At 39.9% G+C, this 15,686-nt stretch overlaps 1 protein-coding gene and 1 long non-coding RNA gene across 2 annotated transcripts in view; one reads left to right on the top strand and one right to left on the bottom strand.

Moving 5' to 3' along the window:
• The window catches only part of SYNPO2 (synaptopodin 2), a 79,033-nt gene that overhangs the window by 22,572 nt on the left and 40,775 nt on the right, over positions 1-15,686 (top strand). The gene's annotated exons all lie outside the window — the stretch shown is intronic.
• Positions 6,593-15,338, bottom strand: LOC135447008 (uncharacterized). The gene is made up of 3 exons (XR_010439970.1): positions 14,798-15,338; positions 14,178-14,320; positions 6,593-7,308 (listed from the first exon to the last, which is right to left on the bottom strand). It is a non-coding gene; the product is annotated as an uncharacterized LOC135447008 (long non-coding RNA).

The following is a 15,686-nucleotide window of genomic DNA, read 5'->3' as shown; positions in this document are numbered from 1 at the left end:
GAACCTATTTTCATCTGCTTAGTTAAGTCTTACAGAACAACATTGAAGCCCTTCTCCCCATCCAGAGCTGTGCCTACCTTGAATGCTTTGTTTATTTGTACTCAGGATAGCTAGGCAACAAGGGAACAAGTGCCCGTGACCTGGTAAAACTGCATTGTATTAAGCTGTGTCCAACTCTATTTTAATGTCAAGAGATTAAACCAAATGCAAAACCTAGACCAAAACCATGGAGCTGTAGGTTTCTAATGTTATCTTTATCTCTTTTTTTTAAAAAATGACGCTGGGTGGTAGCAGTATTACTGACAGAAACAACTGTAGCTTTAACTTCTGATCCAAATCCTGCACACTGAACTCACATTTGCTTTTTTACAATCAGCTGAAGATGCAGTTGTGATGAGTCTATCTCCTCCCTGTCAGAGTGCAGAGAAAGCATCACCTCTGAGACCCCCAAAATGAGCTCTTGCCAGAGGAAGTGTGTGGCACCTGATGAGCTGTGGGTCTGCAAAGGGCTCTGGCATATGTGAAGTCTGTCAGGCTGAGTGTGAGGGAGGTTTGTTGTCACAGAGAAATGCCTTTGCCGGGGTCGAGCTATTTGTCAGTGAGGGGAGACTCAGACACTCAATCTGAGTGATAAGCAAGCTCTGTTTATTGAAGAGAGCATCAGACACTTACACAGCGAGTAATAAGCTTATGAATATTCTGTAAGCTAAGCAATCTATTAGTTAAACTATACTATCAACTCTTCTTCATTCTTTAGGAGTTACATCTCTCTTTTCTCATGTCTCTTTCACTGTTTGTTATCTTACTACAGCTAAGCTCAAAGACACTGTTATCTGTGCAAGTGCAAGACTTAGAATTAGCCATAGTTTTGTACTTTTCTATTTTCTAGCAACTAAATTTCCAACAGTTTGTCTGTCCCTGTATTCCAGGCTGGGATCTGGGAGCACGGCGGAGGGTGCAGGAGCTGCTTGCACACGTTCATTCAGGTGGGAGCAGATTGATGAGCCCAAGCTCAGGGCTGTGCTGCAGCCAGCAGAGGCAAGGAGGATGCTGCAGCCAGCTGTGGGAGCAGGGTGCAGGGGATATAACAGAGAACACATCCAGCCAAGTTTTTCAAGTGTGGTTTGGCCTCAGAACTGCTCGGAATCATTACTGTGCAATATGTGCCTGAACAAGTTAAATTTTCCGTTTTCTTGGACAATGAAACAATATTCCTTCTCTTCTGTACTATAAATTACTGCAAAATACAAATTGAGATATCCTGTTGATGTGTGGGTTTTCTTTCTGGTTTTGTTTGGTTTGGTTGTTATGCCTGGTTTCTAACAAAGCATAACTTTCAGTGCACATTCATGTCAGCAATGGCCTTATTTGAAACAGCAGTTCTTCTCAAGGTGCCTCGCAGGGTGGTGACCCTTAATTCCAGGCAGCCCAGCTTAGATTAAAACCACATGAAACAAGTTCATCTTTGTAACCCTGCACTAGTGGATTTTCTGCTTTCCTCAAACACACAAAGAGCCTGCATTAAGGCTACTCTAACTCATCTTTATGTTGGTCACATTTTCTTAAAATTGTCTGTCTCTCACAGTTTGAGCTCTAAACCATTATTACAATCACAAGCATTCCTCTTGCATGAGGACCAGAGTCATTTTCATTTTAAATCCAACAACAAAACCATCTTTTCCTATAAGACAAGATTTCCTATTCTCTCCTCCTACAGAAGTCAGCTGCCTATCATCTTCCCTAGGGTTATAAGGAGATGAAAGCATGTACTGCAAGTCAGTGGCTATGCCTGCCCCTCCCAAAAGCAGCTGGCTAGAGTGGAGAGGAGAAGGAAAAGAAAGGAACATGGAATGCAAGAACAAAACCACAAAGCTCTTTGGGGAATTGAAAATTTTAAAAAAGGGTAAAAAAAGGAGGAAACACACAACTGCCACCACCAGTAACTGCAAGATCCTTAAAGAGGAGCTGTGAGGAACCACTATGGTTTCATTTTAAGACAAGATCAACAAATATGATACAAGACTTTTCAACACAAGCCAAACCACGGCCACATTCTCATTATCACAGTGACACAGGGCACCCAAATCCAACAAAGACCACCCTTTCTGAATTCTCTTTCCCTCTGAGCAATCAATACCTTCAGTACTGCTGTTTTCTTTTTGTTTAGAGGTCAAAAAATCTTGTTGGTTAGGTCTTTCTCTCTCAGGCTTTCACAGAGGGTTTATGACAAGTTGGTATGATCTTTCATGATCACAAGTTCTGTGATTCCCATCTGAATCCCCACATCCTTTTCTTTCCTTCTAAAGCAGCTGCTCTGATCATACAGGCCTTGTATCAATTCAAGTTTTTAAAACTGCACTGGAGATGCCTCAATCCCATCAGACACTTGTGGAAACGGATTAATAATAACAGCTTTACTGCTAATATCCACATATACATCTTTTTATCCATCTTTCCTCTTCCTGGGGAAAAAAAGGTCCCACCTAGCACTTTTAGAGATAAATAAATGAAGCATTTCTAAAGTGTCAGCCAATCCCCAACTCCATCATAATTGTTCAACATGTTCAAGAGGAACCCAGAGTGAGTACAAAAGACATGAAATACTGTGTGAGTGCTCCTCTAATATAATAGTATTTAATTTCTAAAATCTAGTTGTTGTTTCTGGCTTCTGGTCAGTAAACTAATGCTGATTGGTTTTTTTTCTTTGAGAGCACCATACAGTGTTATATGCTTTTGTGACTTTCACAGTGCATCCATTGCAATAAGGAGCCATTTCTAAACCAGTGTAGACTAATTACAGCACCTGGAACAAAAGCTTGTGTTCTGAATATATTAAGCACAGCCACAGAAATTGTCTTGAGCACCTGCTCTCAAAAGTTGTAAAACTTCTCCTTAAATAAGGAAATACAGGCAGAAGACTTAATTGATAAAACATCAAAAAAGAAGCTTTCTGATTTACCTTCTGTCCATATGTGCGTTGATGTTTTCTCAAACTTGTGAAGTACTGATTATCCCCAAGGCTAAAAGCAAATTCCTCATATAATAAATCCTAATCATAAAGCAGCCACTACAGTCACAATACTTTGAGAAAAATCAGTTGATCCTCTAACAATTTAAATTCTGGCTGCAAAAATACTTCTGTTCATTGAGTAATGAGACAGGAACCCTTTATGAGCCCCTGAAAGTAATTCAGCCTTACTAATTTTCCATCAGAGCTTGTAATCTTGCCTAAACATTAAATTCCAGATTAAAAAAAAAAAAAAAAAAAAGAACCTTAAAACCAGAAAAGTAATTGAATACTGTTTTTTAAATTGTGGTTTCACTTTCTGTAGGAAGCAAATGTTCCTGTGGGGATCACCTGAAGGAATGCCAAATATCCATAACAGACTTCAGCACTGCATTTCATAGAGTAGTGCAAACCTTTTCACAAATAAGCAAGCTTGAAGGAGCTTAGTTCAGTTTTAAATCAGCATAAAATTGCTTTGTTGTTTCTTCAGTTCTCATGTGGAACTAAGCGAAACAGAGCAATTTCAACAGAATTCAGCAAGGAGATTTGTATTAGTTCATTTTAATTCAATTATCAAGCATATAAGCTCTTTATATGGACAGACCCAGAGAAAGCAAAATTTAAGTTTACACAGCCATGCTTGTGGTCTTGAAATGTGAAACTATAAAAACCACATACTTCAGAGTTTATAATTAAATGAAGGAAAAGTGTCACCTCCACCTCCCGCTTTTGAACATCGGTAAAAAATAAATCTAATTTACTACAATATTTTATTTATTCAACATTAGGGTCAGTTATGCTTGCAGAAGAAGCATCTTTGCACAAGCTATATATAGAGCAATTACAAAATATACAGAAAACAATATTTGTGCTTAGAATCTGGAACTACAAATAAGCAACCAACAAAACATGGAGCATTATGCCGTGATAATGTAATGAGGGACAAGATTTGTCAAAAAATCTTGGAAGAAGTGTTTTTCAGATCTTTTGGGACTGAACCTACAACTCACAAACATTGATTCCTACCTACTCTCTCAGCCAGAAGTGGCACATAATGTGAACTAACAACAGTCATACCTGCTGTCATTACATTGCAAAGGTTCCACATTGCTGGAGTTTGGTACCTCCTTGGTGTTTCTCACAGGCAGCTCCTCTCAGCACTGACTCTTCCTCCTTCTCACAGCAGCCAGCTGACCCCAGTTCCCCTCAGCCAACGAACCCACTCTTTTATAGCACTCTTCTTGTTATTGGCTACAGCTGTGGCCTGTTAAAGTCAGGCCTGCTCCTAATCTTGAATAATTAACCCAGCTGCAACTCTTTAGGGAGTAAGATTACTTCCTATACTACCTTTATTTACTTATATTGTATCCCCCTACAATAACCCCCCAGAGTGCTCAAGCAGATGATTTGTATAAATATACACCATTAATTTATACAGCAGCTATCAGCTTAGGCTCACAATAATGCTGATACAGCTGGCTGAACCACAGTGCTCAGAACTGTTACACAGTTACAATCCTGAAATGCAGCACAAAACAGAACCAACAGGAGTAAAAATTTCTTTGTAAGGATTCTGTTGCCACAAAATTGGAGGTTTTCACAAGCCCTTATGAGACTCTACAAATTAATGCTGGTGGTATTTGCTGTACTGGTCCAAAAAAAAAAAATCCTCTCAGCATCTACAACACATGGATTTTTATTCTTTTTCTTTTTACATGAGAATCATAACTTGAGTTCTATCTTTTGGGGTTTTGGTTTTTTTTTTTCTAGGAGACATAAGTTTAATAATTTAAGAAAAGATATGACATTGAATACACAAAGAGATGACAAGATATCTCGGGAATGAATCTATCCACATAAAAAAAATAAACATTGAAAAAGAGGAGAACAGAGCTGAGTGAAGGAATTTTTAGCAGCAGGAGACTATAGTGTGTAGGTAAAAATGTACAATGATAAAATGGAAAGAGTTAATAACCTTCGTCTTCCACAGAGAAAAAAAAAAAAAAAGAGATAAAAAGCCTGAGCCTTGTTAAACTTTAGAAGTGTAATATAGATGTAAAGCACTAAAAATTATTGCTCTCATCTTATTCACGTACCACTTTGTACAGAGTTCAGGCAGTGCCTTTACATCAAAGAGAGCTGGAATGAAGCCTGGTCTGGCAGCCTGGGGTCTGGCTGAGCCCGAGTTCCCTGTGGATTTACAGAAGTGCTGCAGCCCAGAGCTGGGCTGGCATGCTCTGGTTGCCAGTCACCAGTTTATCTTTTAGAGTAGCAGTGATGGACACTCAAGGGCTGGGCTTGAGCAGAGCTCGGCAGTCCCATGCACTGCTGAGGATACAAACCCAGAGAACCCTTCCAGAGGACCCTGCCCCAGTGCTGAGCAGCAGAAGGGCACAGTCACAGAGGAAAATACACATAGCTAGCAATGCTAACTGCAGCTGGTTTAGCACAGAAAATTGACAGGACTGAAGCTAAAACAAAAGTTTGGAAAGAAGAGTTTATGGATTCTAAGTGGAATGTGAAACTGCTGTACAAGGTGTGGATTCTGCTCCAACTGCAGCCATTGCAGGCTGTCCCCCATACTGTATGTCTATTCATATCTGATCTGGCTGGAGAGAAAAAAAGATTAAGGAAAAAAATCCCCCAAAACCACTAGTGACCTAATGACTACTTCTGGACAAAATGACTTTGAAGTTTTCTAACTTGCTTCACTCTTTAACACAGTTTATGGGTTCCCCTGCTGTTTAGCTTCAGTAGACCACAAGGAACCAGGCTTCCAAACAAACTGGGTCCCATTTTTTGTGACATATTTAGGCAACAGTTTCCTGAGGATCTTCCTTCCTCATTCAATTTCCCTGGCCCACGTACTACTGAGATGCACTCAATTTTCTTACTGAAAGAAATAATTTCACAGTTTTCACAATACTTTCATCTTTTTGTGGAGAATACTAAGGATAGTAAACAGTAATTCCCACTCTCTCACAGCAGAATATAAGCAATTTTGATTGGCATTAGTATGCCTTTTTCTAGCCAGCTTTGGAAGAATCAGCACTGAGTGAGGTCCAATTACAAGCAGATTTGCTGGATGCATTTTCCTTTCAGCAACAGCATTAGTCACCTGAAAACGTGTGTGGGTGTCCATGCACTTATATTTTTCTATACTTCATAAAGGAACTCTCCCTGATAGCTTTAAGCTGCACTAAGCAGGCAAAAATGTCAATAAATATCTTTGTCATCATGGTAAATCAGCCATTTGAGACCAGGGAGATCCCAGTGTGTTCCCTGATAAGGAAATTACATAGGATGGGCAGCACTGCTAAGACATCCACTGTAATTATAGAACATTAAAGTATGTGTTCAGTATTTATATCTGCTTACCTTAAGAACACATCATGAAAGAAGGTATTTGAGTGCAAGATATGGTCTGAGGAAAAAATAACTGACTTTGCCATTAAATAAAAACAACAATCTAACCTGTTTAAAACAGTCAATACACGGTCACATAAAATGTGACAGCCACATTCTGTGGAAAAATGGATAACTGTAAAAATGATCTCTTAAATCTGCTTTATTTTGAGAGTTCAGGATATGAGAAAATTCATATTAATAACATCCTTTGTTAAAAAAAAAAAAATACTGTCCACAAGGCACATGGGATTGCCATGACTCTAAGTTTATATTTTAGGATAATGCTCTCCAAAGACTCCTTGAACATTTCCTTGCTTGGCTTTTGTACAGTAAGTATGCTGTGAGATTTCAGGCTGACCTTTAGCTTTTAGAAATCCCTGAATCCATGCTTGCAGAGCAAGGCTGCACATTTCAGCTAAACAGAAGAAGGAAAAGCAATGAGGAATGTTTTATTATAGGATAGACAAATTTCTTTTAAACAAAGGAAACATTGCTGATTCAACAGAATACAGCTAGAGATGTGTTAAGTGGAAAGTAGGAGAAATGTCTGATCTGGCAAGCAAAATTTAAGGAAGGGGACATTTTTCTACAGCTGGGTGACAATGGCTGCCATTACACAGAGGGTGAGTGCAAAGATATTGCTTTTGCCTTGCCTCTTCTTGGGCCTGCAATGCATACAGCCTGGAGAACCAATGCTTTTTCCAGATGCATGTCAAATCCAGCACGTTATCCTTAATGAGGGAATGGAAAAAGGCATCTCAGGGACTTGCTGGGTGCAATCTGCTGGGGAGGAGCAGATAACATGCAAGGGAACAGATAACATGTAGGATCATCACCATCTTCACGGTTGCCAAGCTCCCTGCTGGACCTGCCCTTGTCTCTCTCAGGCTGTCCTGTGAGATAAAAAGGAGTAACACAAAGTTACAACGCCCTCTGATCACCTCCTTATCTGCAGGGAGATCTGTACCCGTGCCCTAATCAATATTTATATCATCTAAGCTGCTTCTTAAGGAAAAAAAAAATCAAACCACAGCTAAAAGTTGTTTTATTAAGAATGAGCAACCTCAATCCTCTTTTGAATTCTCACAAGCCTACTTAAAACAGTACTAAAATTAGAATTTTGTCCTTTTTAATTCATTACAACCCAAATAGCTGAGACAATGCAAGTTGTTTCCAGACTCACTTTTCCCAGTAGATTGCTTTAAGGGACTTTTATACTGGGAAATAAAACTAATGTCTTGTTTGTTCTCATATCTGACTGGGGACAGCAGAGTTCCAAAAGAAATACAAGAATTATTTGTTTATGTTAAGATAAAGCCCTGATATAAGATGTCATCTCATTTATGATTTCTCCCACAAATTTAGTACACTCAGAACCAGATGCTTCTTATTCAGAGTGATTAATTGTAAGAAAACTTCCTAATATCTGGGTTTAAGGTTTCTCAGTTCATTTCACTTGGGTGTGAAAACAGAGAGGAATGAAGTGCAGAGAACAAATATTGTTCCAGAAAAAAAAAAAGGAATAAATTTTCACTTCACAACCTGCAGTACTCTCAGCTCTTTAAAGTACAATACTTTAGGTCAGTCAAAACTGGTTTCAACTGCTCATATTTCCTGTTGGCATTACTCAATTTATAATTGAAAATCATTAGTGCTTTGAATGGAAAAGCTGAGTTACAGAAAAATGAGAGGCAGAGGTAGAGAAAAGAGAAGTCTGAAGGCCTTAACAGTAAGAGGAACAGTGATCTCCAGTGCCCTGTGTGTGTCTCTGTTCAGATTAGTTGATGATTTCCTCATCTTCCTCAGCATGAGAATTAGAGCAGAGGAGCCATATGAGGGTTGTGCAATCCATACAGCATAGCATGCTTCCAGCTATTCCCTCTTTCTGTAATGTACCAAAAAGCAAGGAATGATTCAGGAGAATCCTCAGGCAGGGGGAGTCTCTGATAAAAACAGGGGTCTTCTGTAGGTGATCTCACTGAATGCAAAACCACTATAATGCCCAGAGGTAGAGAAGAAATTGCTTAGAAAGGAAATAAAAAAGTAAAACCCAAACCACTGTCAGAATTGGACAGGAAATAGAACTCCCATTCCACTGCTTTTTTTAGGTGTATCTTCAAGTATAAGAAGTTTCATTTTTTATGAATCATGTTAGAACTGCTGCAGACTTTGTAAATGACAATGGACATAATGAAACCAACTTCCTCCAAGCAAGGTAATCATCAAAACCCCCTTGATTTCTGCTTTTTTACAAGAGATTTGAGAAAACATGTTAATAACAAATATCCAGCTGGTCTACAAGCAAGCATTAAAAGACAAGTGACTGGTGCCTTATAAGAATGTATCCTGCATGTTGCAAACTTTTGTTGTCATATGCTATGCTTCTAAATACATAGACACTTTCCCTTAAGGAAAACCTGGGGAACAGATCTGGATGAAGCACAAATCTCTGCATTAGTCATAATTAACTGTAGGGAAAGATTTGATCATTTCATGGTCCACGCATATCTGTGCATACTTGAGGGGTGGTATACAACATTCCCATATTTATTGCTCAGAGCTGAAGCTACAGTTTATACATATCCAATGGCTCTCTACAAGGCATTAGTGTTTGAATAAATCTCCTGCCCTTTTGGTACTTGATAGTCTGAGCAGGAAGCCAGCACAGCTGTTGTGCCACAGTGCTCAGGGCAAGCCTAGATGCAGCAATTGATTGAGAGGATAGACAGCAGTGCTAAATCAAACTGTTCATTTCCTTACATTTCTCACATCAGGAACTGTTTGGGTTTCCTACATCTCACTGCATACACACAGTAACAAGAAGAGACTTCCAGAAGTCTTTTGTGTGTGTGCCTGCTCTCTCCTCAATGTTTCAGTCTTGAGCTGCTCTTTCTCAGTGTGTAGGGCCTCTGCAATACAGATGGCTTGTGATGAAGTACCTTCCAACTGCAAGGTGAGCAAGCATCTGCAGTGGATTAGGGTGACATCCAAGCCATTCCAGACTCTCTGTATTGGATATGAACTTGGGTCAGGAAAGAAATGAAGCACTTGTTCATTGAGTCATCCAGACATTTCACTCATCTCAGCCATACTTTGGGAGCAGTTACACTCCCAATAGCAAAAGTGATCTGAAATCTCTTTTGCCAGATGAGTCCAGATGCCTGATAAAGGCACTGGGAGTTACAGGAACCTTACTTTCCATAACCAGACCTTGGCAGAGCCACCAACAAGTGGAGTCACCTTTTCAAGATGATTGCAGAATCCTCTCTAGCACAGACTGTGGCTTCTGCACTGACCCCAGAAGAATGGCAGAGATTGTATAACACACTCTCTCCTGTGGCTGCTGCCCTCTTGAGTGAAGTCAGCCTGGGCCTTATGGAGTCTCAATTCTGTGCTAAGTTATTGCAGGAAGGAATGCATTTCCTCTTCTTTTACATTATTTCTTTTCAGACACAGAGGTAAAGTGGCTCTGTGTTTTCAAGCATTCATGTTGCAGGCACTCTTCCTCTCACAAATATGGCTGAGATGAACCAAGGCTGTTTGGGGCACCTTTCCAGACGTGTTTGTGGGGGCCTTTCCAGGTCTGTGGTAACTACACATTCAGTCAGGTCCTGTAGCCTGAGCTCCTGCCTGGTTTTCTCCCTTTCCCATAAGATTGTTTGGGGGGTTGCTATTGAAGATGGAGGGAGAGACCCAACATCCTTGTTCAGCATCTGACTCCACTTTATTCATCAATCAGGCACCTTTTATAACAGTGTTAATTCACTTCATGCATATTGCAAACCCAAGCTCACAATAGGTCAGAGATAACACACCAACCCCTCCTTATGTTTCCAATACCAAGATTTGGGTTCTCAAAATTATTTTTGCTTTCCCAAAACAGCCAAAGACAGAATATCTACTTGTTATGAGAAAGCTGCCTGAGAACTCTGATATGCAAGGTTCTCAAGGTCTTCATGTTTGTCACTTTTACTTGTAATTAAAAACAACCTGAGAACTTCTGCTGTTTACAGAAACAGGCTGTGAGAATTTTACTCCTCACAGCTGCCTTCTGAGCCATTTCTGAAAAAATCTCCAACAGGTTGCTAGCACTGAGCAGAGATGTGTGGGGCTGCTTGAGCCCTGAGGGGCTGGTACTCCACTGATTGGAGCTGAAACACCTCCCATCTACCAACCACACTGACGAGCTCTTGCACTGGGGCTTTGTCAAAACCTCAGTCGTCATAAATCAGGACTTGTGGCCAGAGTTAAACTTCACTGAAACCAGCTTCAAGCCCAGAGCATTAAACCAGCATAGGCAATTCCTGACAGAAATTTGCTTAAACTCTTGTAAAATCCTTCAGTGAAGGAGTTTCCAGGACTCCTAACTTAGCAAAGTCCTGCACTGTCCTCAAAAATATTGAATATATAAGCTTACATTTTCTTCACTGAAAAGTTGATTTCTTGCTGTTTTAAGCCTACAAAGCAGAACCAAAAATTTTCCTGCCTTCCTTATAATAGTTTCCTGCTGTGAAGAGGTTAAGTCCTCCCTCCCATCTCTAGTCTTGTTTTTGTGGGATTTTTTCCCCAAAAGAGAAAGACTGAATACAGTAAATTCCTCCCCAGCCTCCTCATAGGTCATGCTTTCTAACTCTTGGAGCATAGTTACTGATCTACTTTGGCCCCTTTCCAATTTGCCCACATCTTTCTGAACTCAACAGGGTACTCACAGCACCAAGTAAAGATAAATAATGACCTCCCATGTTCTGCAGATTGAGCTATCCTATTAACATGGCCCAGGATCACATTTCCCTCCTTTCCTAAGGAAAGAACCCAGGAGACAACATAAAACACCACCACCTACCTGCTGCCCCAGGCTTCCCTTAGTCAGTCTGGAACCACACTAAGCATCCCCAGAACCTCTGTGGCTGAACTGGTATCCACAAGACAATTCTTGATTTATAAATTCCATTTTCCAAGTGAAACAGTTTGTGTTACTCTAACAAACTATAAAAATCCACTTTTTGTCTTGCCAGATCATTTGCAATGTGGCTCTTTCACAATGCCAGCAATCACACCTTGTGGGGTCTCATTAGTCAATTATATGTGTGCACTCTTGCTTCAGTGAGGGATTCATGAAAAGAAGTAATAAAAGGGCATTCTTCACATAAGTATATAACACTGCTTGGATGTAGAATGTTACTTTAAAAAACAAAACAAAAACCATTTTCCAAAGGATCTAACCCTGCAAAGTCAGACAATAATGATAAATGCCTTCAAAGGCTTGTAAGGAAATTCCATCCCTGATGTCTCAGAGTACATGTGTAGTTTTCCAATCAAAGATAGACACTTCTGGCAATAAATTGTGGTATGCTCTGTGTAAGGAAATACAGAAACTCACAGGAGATCTGCCATTTATGATAACAGCCAATTTTCAATCCCATGGGGATACTTTCCTGCATAGGGAGATTTGGTGAAAAGCCTCATGTTCTCACATCAAATAACACGTGAGAAGACAGAGAAGCATAAGGAATGCTCTATCAGAATGGTCTTAGGAAGGATGAAAAAAAAAAAAAGACAAAATGTCCCTATCTCAGCTAGATCAAACTTGTGATTCTTACTGTTAATCTGAAGAGACTGTAAAAAGAGATTAAGAAATCTGAAAATGGTGCTGAAGAATTTGCAATGCTTTGAATGTGCAATAGCAATGTGCTTACCTCCATCAGAAATTATGCCTTTTAATAAAGAGCTGCTGGAATATTTCACATCAAATGGCTCCTCTTTGCAAAGCTGAGTTTTAAAGTCAATAGCTTTGAGGAGCAAAGAGTTTTAATGAAGGAAAGTCCCAAGCTTTCTGGGTTTTTTGATTGATTGTGTTTTGTTGGTTTGTGGTTTTTTTTATCATCCTCAGCCTATCTGAACAGATCTTAGTGTTCATATTTCACTTCTGCCAAAAAATATTCAGACATGGAAAATTACAAAAAAGCCACCCACTACTGTAGCTGCAGCTAATGTTTTGTTTTTTTTTTTTTGTGGTTGTAGTACTCCTTTTCCTGAGTCTTAATTTTGACTTTATCTCCTTTTCTTTTTCCCTTGTCCTTGCTTCTCTGCTCCTTTTTACAATATATCAAGAGAACAACATATGCAGTGTAGCAAACAGTACTCTGACCTTCAAGTTACACTTACTTACAAAATCATCTTAGTTTATTGAATTGCTTTTTGAATTGAATTATGACAAGTAAAAAAAAAAACCAAACAAAACCAAAAAACCCAACAAAACATCATGGTACCCATATATGTAATTTATTGTAATTTACTTTGGGTATGCCCTACAGTGGCCATTTCTGATAGGGAATGACTAGCAAGTGGGATTGTATGGAAAGAATGATTATTTTTCATTTTCCTTCCGTGGGGATTTGCTGCCCTCTGGTGTTTGAGACGAGCACAGAGCGGTCAGGGAACAGATTGACTTCAGCCGCAGCGCCAGCGGACTCGGAAACCTCTCATCGGACAGTATCAGGCTCACCTGACAAGCACAATTAAACTCTGCACCGGTGGCAAAGCTTTCCACTGAAATAACACTCCATTACCGTGCAGGTGTTTGTTGTTATAATTAGCCACATTATATTGCATTGTACAAATGCACAGAGCGCGTGTGTGTGTGCACCTTAGCAACAGGAGAAAAAAAAAAAAAAATCAGTAATTATCAAAACGGACCAAATTTCACTACCCTATTTCCCTATTTTAATATATAATCTGGTTTGTTCTAAGAGAGACTGGAGCCCTCTGGTGGTGATCAACATTCAGATAAATCCAGAACTTTCTAAAGCTAGGGACAGTTAAATTCATCAAAGTATGGTTTTAATAGTGTCAGTTACGTTTTTTATATGCGTGCTCTATGATAATTCCATAAAACTTTTATAATATTTTTTCTGTATTAAGAAAAAGCAAGGATAGTGGGGTAAAAGGCAAAAAAACCTATCCTACATTTGCCTGGTGCCCTCTATATGTGATGTTTAAATACTCAGTTCTAATGACAAACGCTTATGGCCATGTACAATCAGACGATACTTGCAGGTACTCAACAGAAAAATAACTATTCAGCATTTCCCTTCAATCTCATTTCTTTTACCCAGTTTGTTTACTCCTTTCTTGGACACTCAGAGCAAGTATCACAGCAAATATGTTTCAAAACAGCAGCACAAAAGGACTCTAGGAGTAGTAAGATATTTACCAATATTTTGGAAATTGGTGGCTTCTCAAATAAATCTTTATCCTTAACTAAATTCAGGCTTGTACAAACACATGCACAATGCAGCTGGTTTTTGTAACATTGTGCATTTTGTGCTGCTGAGTTAACCTTCAGTTAATAAGAGGAGGCCTCAGGAAATAATTGTACAATCATGACTTACAGACTGCTGGTGTTTGTTTACAAGACAATGGTGTTGCTTAATCTTATTTGTCTCCTACAGCAGCATTTTAGTAAGAAATGTTTATTCTTTTGTGCTAAAGAAGTGCTTGGGCTCAATATATCATTTAGGAACTTTTTAACATGCAGAATATGCTACTGTCTTACATGACTGGAGACTACTGAGCCCAGAAAACAGAAGTGTGCTTATCTAGAGGGGCATGAGAGACAGACATTGGAACAAAGCTTCAGAAAAAATTGTAGATTGAGTTTATACTGGCACCAAAATCTTGAAGTTAATATTTTAAAAGAGTTTGCAATGGAAATATAAATATAAACCAATTAAAATGATCATATATGTATTCTTGTACTAACCATTTCAGATGATCAATTGATGACAATTAAAATTTCAGATGTGATGACAATTGTGTCTCCCTGGTTTTCAGGAGTTTCAAGCTTTTTCTCTGACATATCCAACCAATGCCAAAAGCTCAGGTGATGCAGGATTATATACCTTGCTGTAATCAAACAAAAAAGATACTTCATTAATACTTCATTTTCTCAGGTCCAAAAGTGCCTTGGGGCTTATAGTCCTTTATTATCATCTTGGAATACACATTTGTACTTACATTTTACTAATGGAAACACTATGTAATACATTTATGTCATTATTAAAAAGGTAATGTTGATCAAATGGAAGCTTTTAGTTATTTACCAACTGTCAGTTCTGATCTCCCTAATAGGACAGTAGCTAACAAAATAAAAACAAATTCAAGTGCAGAACAGTATCTTACAAGTGAAGCATGAAAATTTCAGTGGAAACCACACTGGAGAAATTAAAGAATACATTAAGACAAATGACTGACCAGATGTACAACATTTTAAGAAATGACTTGTCAATATCAAAATCTCTGTCTGTTATTAAAAAACGAGAAGGAAAAAGTTCATTGCCATCTGAATGCACAGCAAGCAAAAGTCAGAATTAATTACCAAACCTTCAGGCAGTTGCTCGTTCGGGAAACAGTGCGGGGATTTGTTTAATCCCAGAAGGAAACTGTCCAGGAACTGTGGAAAGACAGCCCGAGATTCCTGCCTGGAGCCACTGCCAAGGGGATCGAGTGAGGAACGCGCCTTTGCGGCAGGGCGGGCCGGCACAGCGGGCACACGGGCAAGGACGAGGGGACGGCCATGGCGACATTTCTGGGGGCTTCCTCAGGGCAGGGACAGCGGCAATTCACGGGGAAGAGGCACTTCCGACTCCCGTACGGGTAGGGGGCTGCTTTGTGCGGACCCCTCCTGGAGAACGCGTAAGGCCTTTAGCAGGACGGTATAGCAGAGGAATGACGCCTCAGAATTCCTGCAATTCCCTCAGCGCCGGCCGCCAGGGAGCAGCACGGGACCGCGAAAAGCGCGGGAAGCGGGGCCCGCTCCCTGTCCCTCAGGCGCAGCCCCCAAACTCCAACAAGGGCCAGCTGGGCCGGGCCGCAGCGGCGTCAGTCACTAACGCTGATTTCACCAATCACTCTGCAAAGGTGCCCCTGGGCCCCCACATACTTGAACTGCTTCTCATGCTGTTAATAATAAGGCAGGATCAGTATGCTGTGTGCTTCTAAATGCCCGTAATTTTATTTCTTTTGAATAAAAATAATAATAATAAAAAAATGGTCAAAGTAGAGATGTTATTTCTCCTGCTATTCCTGGCTCAGTGCACTGAGTGGATTAAAGAATTTCCCTCGTTCAAACTGTTCAGCCATTGCTGCCTATACTCCAATTTGCCACCACCTAGTCTGCCCTGTGTTACCCTCTGCACAACCCAAGGGCACTGCCTTTCCTTTTGTTACAGGAATGCACACATTACTTCCAGCTGCTGCTTTTCACCCCTCA

This window comes from Zonotrichia leucophrys, chromosome 4, assembly GCF_028769735.1.
Source record: "Zonotrichia leucophrys gambelii isolate GWCS_2022_RI chromosome 4, RI_Zleu_2.0, whole genome shotgun sequence".
Classification (NCBI taxonomy): Eukaryota; Metazoa; Chordata; class Aves; order Passeriformes; family Passerellidae; genus Zonotrichia; species Zonotrichia leucophrys.
The sequence above is the reverse complement of the archived record's forward strand: the minus strand, read 5'-3'. Positions and strand labels throughout refer to the sequence as shown.